General features: G+C 31.5%; 1 pseudogene; it reads right to left on the bottom strand.

Annotated features, from left to right (window-relative positions):
• Window positions 1–1,529: 1,529 nt before the first annotated feature.
• LOC130670169 (uncharacterized) lies at window positions 1,530–2,742 on the bottom strand (annotated as a pseudogene).
• Between the last annotated feature and the right edge of the window lie 6,085 nt (window positions 2,743–8,827).

Here is an 8,827-nt window from a genome sequence, read left to right as displayed (position 1 = left end):
AAAAAAATTAACTTTATTTTTTTAAATGATATATCGAAAATATCATTTCGGATGACAAAGAAAATATAACAACAGTTTGAACTCTTTTGCTATTATGATTTTAAAGTTTAGTATCACAATTTTTCAATCGATTGAATTTCATACGATTTTGTGAAATTATTTAATGTTTCGCAAAATTTTATATAAGATTTTTTAAATTTCATATCACAACAAAAAATTAAAAAATTTGATGAAACTTAATGAAATTTTATACAATTATCATCGAGGTCGACAAATATTGTTTCTATAAAATTTCATGTAAGTTCATGGAGTTTTTTAAATTTTGTAAAAATCCATCACGAAAACTTATTAACTCTGTCTTTTCCGGCATTTCACTCTAAATACATCAATTAAGCACGAAAGTTGAACTCTCGTGATGTGGACCAGTGAGCAACGTTCAGGACTCCCAGCCAAGAGGAGCCGTGTTCGAACCCAGCAGACGCCCAGGATTTTTTCATCATTTAACGTTATCTAATCTTGTTTCAGAATTCACAATGCGTTCGCGCGGTAATAATCAAATCAAAAATTCGGTATTTCATTTTATTTTTTTCTTTTTCAAAATATTTTTTCCGAATTGATAATTTTGACATCACCCATATGTCATATTGACGTCATAGAAGGTCGCACAGACATCACATTTACATCATGCATACGTCATTAGTTTTACATCATAATCTTACGTAAAAAAGTGGGAAATAATGAGTCACACCTGACTCATTCGTGACTTATATCTTACGTAAATGATGACATAGCGTAACGTCACTCTGACGTCAAATTTACGTCAATGTGTTTACTGGGTAGCATAACTTATTTTATATTTGTTGGTTATTAAAAATCAAAGACTTCAAAAATCATTATGCTACTCTATAATTTTTTTTGCGTACCTATTACTTTCTACTAATTTTTCATAAAAATTATTATAATTTATGATTTTCTAAACAGATCGAGTAGTAATCGAAAATCAGACAGTATTTTTTCGTTTATATTGAGCTTCATTTCTCTCCGTGTACTTAAAATTCAAGTCTTGAATAATTTTTCTCGGAAAAAAAACACAAAAAATTACGTTTCAAATAAAAACAAAAAAATAAAAAAAATCCACACGTCAACGTTTCGAAGAGAGAATACATTTTTGACTGAGAAAAATTTAAGTCTTTATTAAAAAAGCAAACTTTTGGAGCAAGAAATTTTTCTTTCTTGACCCAAGCAACTTTTATTTTCACTTAAGCAATTTATTTTTCGGAGCAAGAGAATTTTTTTCTTGGGCCAAGAGATTTTTTCTTAGCCTAAGTTAACTTTTTTTCGTTTAAAACTTTGAGTTTTTGGAGTAAGAAATTTTTTTTCTTGGGGCAAGAAAAAGTTTTTTGGCCGAAGTTAAACTTTTTTTCGTTCAAAACGTTGATTTTTTGGCAAGAGATGACTTCTTTTCTGTAGCGAAGAATTTTTTTTCTTAAACCAAGAAATTTTCAATTTCACTTCAAAAATCAATTTTTTTGGAGCAAGAGAATTTACTGTCTCGAACCAAAAAAAAGTTTTTGAATCAAGTGTTTTACTTTTATTAAATCAAGAAAGAAAATCCGGAAGACAATATTTTTCTTGAACCAAGTTAACTGTTTTTTCTGTGCGGCTGCTGAATCCTTACGGAAAATGAAAATTTATCAGTTTTCAACAGACCTATTCCACCAGATGGGAATATAAACACACCCAATATGCCCGTGATGCCCCCATATGGATACTGACTAGTTTTCATAGCGTCGATGGACATCAGTCCAAGGGTCGTATAATTAATCGACGGATGGAGAAGTTTCGGAATCAGTTTCTTGCTGAAATCGTACAGATTTGATGGTAAATTGAGACTCGAGCAAACGACAGCATAAAAATCAGGAAATTGTAACGAGTTGACAAGACCGAAAAATTCACTATAATTTATTACGTCATCATGCATCACGGCTGATAAATCTTGATAGATTCCATCGCTAATTTTATCACCTTTGTTATACTCTTGAGATAAATAATTTTTCAGATCAGTAAATTTATGATTACTTATGTCTGCCAAAAAAGCCGGATAATTATAAAAATAATTCGTCACCAAACGGGAAACCGATATATTTATAAAATCTATCACGGGGTCAAAGTCATCAAATTTAAGCTCCAAGTCCACGGATGGTATTAATTTTATGATCGTTCGATGGTATTTGAGTTTTAATTCGTCAATGGTATCGATTATTTGTTACATTGAGAAAAACGTTGGCAAATCGATCCAGAAAAGTCGCCATGCATCATCCCAGGGTATTTTGTCGTTGGTGAATTTTCGGGACAAAGCATTCAGAAGTCGCTTGATAATGTCTTTGACTATTCTCAATTTTTTTTTTTATGTAACCTGTGACAGGTTCATCATCAATCGTGATCGAATTTCAAAGCAGCACGATGGCAAATCCAGTCAATCCCCCCAATTTTTCAGCTCGATATTGCCAGTTTCGAATATCGTCGTGTGGTGTTTGTTTCGGATCAAATGAATAGTTTTCGATTCTCAATTCATCTTCGTCTCTTATTTCATTGTTTAAGGTACTAAATAATCTGAGGTTTTTTTTTCAAATCTAAAGTGGCAATATCACGCTCTCTATGATTCATTATGTGTAATTGAGTATCATCTCAAAGTAAAAAGAATAGTGTTATGAACATAAGTTCTTTAATAGTTATTATTAATGATATTTTCGAGTATACGTTCGATGTAGAAGGTTAATTACAATATTATTAATTGATTTTTCTAATAGAATACTTGAATTTACGTTTTGGCTCAAATTTTTACTTTGGCAAACTTGTAATATGTTTATGTGGTTATATGATTTCAATAGTAATGAGTAATAGCATTCATTTGAGTAAATGTATGTTTGATCGGTGAATATATATAATTAGTGAAATATTTTTAATTAATAGTCTTATGGAAGATGACCCTGAAAGTAGCAGATATCCGACGAAAAATTAGTTTAGCTAGGGATATCTAGGGTAATAATAAAGTTACCATAAATTTGAAAGTTGCCACTTGTTCATTGACTCGAGATCTTTAAGTGGTAGATTTAAAAAAATTTTTTTTTGAAATATGGAAGCTGTATGTAGGCAATAATTTTTAATTATTTTTAACTTCCTGCAAAGAAAATTGCAAATTTTCGTAAAACAGTTCGATTTTCAAAAATCGAGTTTTTATCAGATGTCAACGTTTTGAGGTCCTAGAAAGCTATTCTGACTATTCCCGGATGGACGTCCGTGTGTGTATGTGTGTGTGTGTGTGTATACTTTTTTTGTCCGACGATATCTTTGGAACGAATCAACCGATTTGAATGTACCTGGTGGCAATCGAAAGGGCTCACCAAAATTCAGAATCGATTAGATTTTGGGGTAGATCAGTCATGTAGTTCACGAGTTATACGAAGAATAAAAATTAAAAATGTTTTTTGATTTGATTTTCTGCGTATAACTTATAAACCGATTGTCCAATTTTCCTCAAAATGTAATCAGTTTTATGTCTTGTTGAGCCCTTTCGATTGCCACCAAGAACGTCCAAATCGGTTCATTCCATCCAAAGATATCGTCGGACAAAAATTATAATTCTTCAGTGAAGCTATGTTTTACCGGCCTAACTCGAAGAGCTCAAAAATTTACAAGTAATAATGTTTCCGAGCTCTCTGAGCTCAAAAACAGCGGGAAGTTTTGGGGCTGGCCCGGAGGGTCAGACGGTTTTCAGATTTTTTTTTTTAGTTTTTTATTGATTTTGCAGAAACGACTTATAAATATGCACATGTAGAAAATTAAAATAACTACAGGTGGATTTTTTTCAAATATTTTTTTTTTATGATTTATCATCTAAAAAAAAAAAAAATCAAAAAATTATGAGATGTCTGCTAACTTCAGTATCATTAATTATCTTTATTAGGCATTAAATAAATAAATATTAATTTTAAAAGAGTTTTGGACAAAGGATATGAGTTGAGGTATATATAAAACTTGAGTTAATTTTTACGTGTTAAAAAATTTGGTGGCCCTGAAAAGGGCCGTTTTCAACTCAAAGTTCGGGAACTTGAGTATCTAATTATCTGCATCGTCGCCTAGAAAAATGGTCAGCTCTATCTGTAAAATTAGATTTCCGTCCACCAGTAGACGCAATAAGTCGGGGTCACTTCGTTTGAAGAAATCTCCGAGGTATATGTAATTGTCGTAGTCGTTGAAAGGATGTATTTTTCTAGGCAGTCTCAGTAGGTTACCTCCCTCATCCACTACACAGCATTCGAGCTCGAAGCTGATTTCGGAATACTCCGATTTCAATGGAAGGATCCCCAAGGAGATCCAGTGTTCATCTTTTTTGTTGTGGCTAACCTCCACTTTGAAGCCCCAAACGTCGTTAACGTCGACGGCTGAACAAAACTTCCTGTATATCGGAGTAATTGTCCCAGTCTCGTTGGTGAAGAGAAGTTTATCGAAGTCCTCCACCACAAAGATGCTTGCACTTGTGCACCTTAATTTTTGAAAACCACAGTCCATGATGATTCAGGCAATTGATCGTCACTAAATAAAGAATTTAACTTGCGAGACGTACAGCGCAACGTTTCGAGCGTTATAACTGCTACTGACCGTGTGACTCATATATAAACACGGATCACCCCCTCCACTAAATTTTGACTAACTACCAGAATGGTAAATTTTACCCCCACTCCTTAGAAAGGACCAATCATGACGATCTTATTTTCTCTCTTCATTCTTAATTTTAACTAATTAAAATCGAGGAATTGCATCACTATGAAATATGATCAATGTAAGCGGATTTTTCATAACAAATTGAATTTACACTGGCATGTAAATCCAGCCAACAAGAAATTTAAATCCATATTAATATTTTTATTTTAAATTATACTCAAGTTGGGACGATGATGAAAATAAATAAATAAGTACAAATTTTATATCTCGTTACTAAAACCATAAGGGCGTATCTCAAATTATACGCTTTTTTGGTTCTGCAGAAGCAAAAAGGCGCATAAAAAAATTTTTTTTTGCTTCAATCAATATAAAAATGTTGAAAAAATTAAAATCTATGGATAAAAACGAAAAAAATAATTTTCTTGTTATACGCCTTGTTGGTTTTAAGAAATGACTTTTTAAAGTTTGAGATAGAAATTTTGAAACAACGTTGTATGAAAAACGAGTTGCTTGATTAATCAGCTCGCCAATTATGACCGATTCTGATGATTAATTGACAATTATTAGTCCGTCTTTTAAAAAAAAATGGTCGGTCATCACAGAAGACGACATAGATTCAAAATTTACTTTTGTGCATTTGGCAAAAATCATACTTCAACACAAACAAAAAAAAAAAAATTGTCGCGCAAGAAACAAAAAATCTACGTCGATGACAGGCCTAGCTCATTGAAAAATTCAATTTCCCATATAACTAACACAGGAAAATTTTTATTTACTTTGAATAGTTTTAACTCGTTAACAAATTAATAGATCGCATAGATCAATAGACATGTCTATTAGAGTGGGCCGAAAATCCGCTTTTTTTTTCATTTTCATTATTAATACCGAAAATATTTTTCCTTGAACAAAAAAAAAATTTTTCGGAAATCAAAAAAAATTTTAGGTCGATATCTTAGGCTCGCCAAATCCCGTTAACGTTAGAAGTTGTTTAAAATTTTTTTTCAACTTATTTTGATCGGAAATTTAATTCTCTACAAAAAAGGCTATATAATAAAATTACGTAAAGTTGATAGTTACTTAGATAATTGCAATTTTGCTCTAAAAAATGAAATTTTTCAAGATATTATTACTTTTTCAGGGTAAAAAATAAATTTTATCACATAAATTTCGCAGGAAATCCAATTTTCTACGAAACAGACCTAATAAAAATTTATTTAAAGTTGATAGTTACAAAGATAATAGCAATTTTGAGTAAAAACCACCAAATGACGAGAAATGTGACTATTTAAACATAAAACTGCCAGTTTCTGAATAACTAGAAATTTCAATTTTTACCAGAGGACCAATTTTGTAAGAAATTTTATTTTCCATGAAATTTATATGATAAAATTTATATTTTACCCTCAAAAAGTGATCATATCTTGAAAAATTATATTTTCTAGAACAAAATTGCAATTATCTCAGTAACTATCAATTTTACGTAATTCTATTATAGGACCTTTCATGTAGAGAATTAAATTTCCGATCAAAATGTGTTGAAAAAAAATTTTAAACAACTTCAAACTTTAGCGGGATTAGGCGAGCCTAAGATATTAAGCTAAAATTTTTTTTGATTTCCGAAAAATTTTTTTTTTGTACAAAGAATAATATTTTTGGTATTAATAATGAAAATTAAAAAAAAAACGTATTTTCGGCGCACTCTTATGTCTATATAGGAAATTAAACGCTTTACAAACAAAGTCACTCATCATTTTTTGATAAATCCACCTGTTCAATAGTTATTAAAGCTTGAAGTAAAGTTCGAGATCTTTCCACTTTTCCGGCGAAATTATAAGAAGTATTATAAGTTGTTATAGGTTTTTTTTTGTTGACAATTTTATTTTCTACTAATAATTATCAGTATAGTTTAATAAAAAACCGATTAAAGCTTAGTCTCCCTTAACTTATATCCTTGCTCCAATATTTTTTTAATATTGATGTCCACTTTTAAATGTCTAAGAAAATTAAAAATATCTAACATTTATCGATTAATTATTTTTAACGTAAAATAACAACAGTAGTAATAACGTCGGTATCAGCGAGCCAATGAGGGAATAGTTGGCTGGGCGGGAAAAATAGCCTGGGTAACGAAAAAAAGTTGATCATTACAAATTTAAAATTTGATTTTAATGTTACTGCAAGGAAATCTCTCCCGAAATATTCATATATTATAATTGAAAATCCCTAGTACCAAATTTTCGGATTTATTTTGTCTAGAAATATATAAAATTTGTACATATTTTTTTATTTTCATCAACGTCCCAACTTGAGTACAATTTAAAATAAAAATATTGATATGGATTTAAATTTCTTGTTGGCTGGATTTATATGCCAGTGTGAATTCAATTCATTATAAAAAGTTCACTTACATTGATCATATTTCATATACTGTAAAAAGAGCGGTGTAAAAAATGGACTTGTTTTATGAAAATTAATAAAGAATATCATTTATTAACAAGTAGAGTGATCAAGTAAGTAAAAATATTTTAACACCGGTCTAGAATATTTACACCGGCAGCGGCGTTATTCTCACACCGCTTTCGATGTTGAAATTTAACACCGCCGATTTTAACACCTACACCGCTTGGACTTACCCCGGTGATTTTTTACAGTATAGTGAATATCTCGATTTTAGTTAGTTAAAATTAGGAATGAAGAGAGAAAATCAATATTGTCATGATTGGTCCTTTTTGAGGAGTGGGGGTAAAATTTACCTTTCCGATAATTCGTCAAAATTTAGTGGAGGGGGTGGTCAAAGTATACACACATGTCACACGGTCAGTAGCACTCATTACGCTTGAAACGTTGCGCTGTACGCCTCGCACTTTAAACTCTTCATTTAGTTACTATCGATTGTCTGAAACATCATGGACTGTGATTTTCAAAGTTTAACGTGCACAAGTGCAGGTACCATTGCGCTGGAGAACTTCGACGAACTTCTGTACACCAACGAGACTGGGACAATTACTCCGTTATACACGGAGTTTTCTACAGGTCTCAGCGTTAACGACGTTTGGGGCTTCAAAGTGGAGGTTAGCCACGACGAAGAAGATGAACACTGGATCTCCTTGGGGATCCTTCCATTGAAAACGGAGCATACCTTAATCAGCTTCGAGCTCGAATGCTGTGTGGTGGATGAAGAAGGTAACATACTGCGACTGCCTGCAGAAATTGAACCTTTCAAAGACTACGACAATTATATATACCTCGGGGATTTCTTCAAACGAAGTGAGCCCGACTTATTGCGTCTACTGTCGGACGGAACTCTAATTTTACAGTTAGAGCTGACTATTCGCATAGGCGACGATTTGAAATAATTAGATACTCAAGTTTCGAACTTTGAGTTGAAAACGGCCCTTTTCAGGGCCACCAAATTTTTTAACACGTAAAAATTAACTCAAGTTTTATATATTCTCCATCTCATCCTTTGTCCTAAACTCTTCAAAAATTAATATTATTTATTTAATGCCTACTAAAGATAATTGATGATACTGAAGTTAGCAAACGTCTAATAATTCTTGGATTTTTTTTTAAGACGATAAACCATCAAAAAAATATTTGAAAAAATTGCACCTGTCGTTTTTATAAATTTCTACATGTGCATATTTTTATCCTATTTTTTTGCAATTAATTTGTTGAAAAACAAAAATTCAAAAATTTTTAAATGTCTGCTAACTTCAGGATGATAGTAATTAATCTCAATCTTCCCTCCAATATTTTTCCAACATGAATGCCTACTTCTCAAATGTCAAAAAGCATTAAAAATATCAAACATATATTTATGATACTCGATTTAGCCGTCTTAAAATTTCCAATTTTTTTTCAAACCTAAAAATTATAAACAAAATCTGGGCGTCGGTTGACTCTGCGGGCCAGCCCCAAAACTTCCTGCTGTTTTCGAGCTTTTTGAGCTTGAAAACATTGGTTTGGATATATTTTCGAGCTCAAAAATGCTATTACTATTAAAAGAATCCAGAATCATTAATGAAGAAGCGGCTTTTAAATTTTTATTATCGATTATGTTCTCTGAAATATATGTGTTGAGGCAGAAATCAATGTTAGT

The sequence above is a fragment of the Microplitis mediator genome, chromosome 6 (genome assembly GCF_029852145.1).
Source record: "Microplitis mediator isolate UGA2020A chromosome 6, iyMicMedi2.1, whole genome shotgun sequence".
Taxonomy (NCBI): Eukaryota; Metazoa; Arthropoda; class Insecta; order Hymenoptera; family Braconidae; genus Microplitis; species Microplitis mediator.
This window is presented reverse-complemented; position numbering and strand designations above follow the sequence as displayed.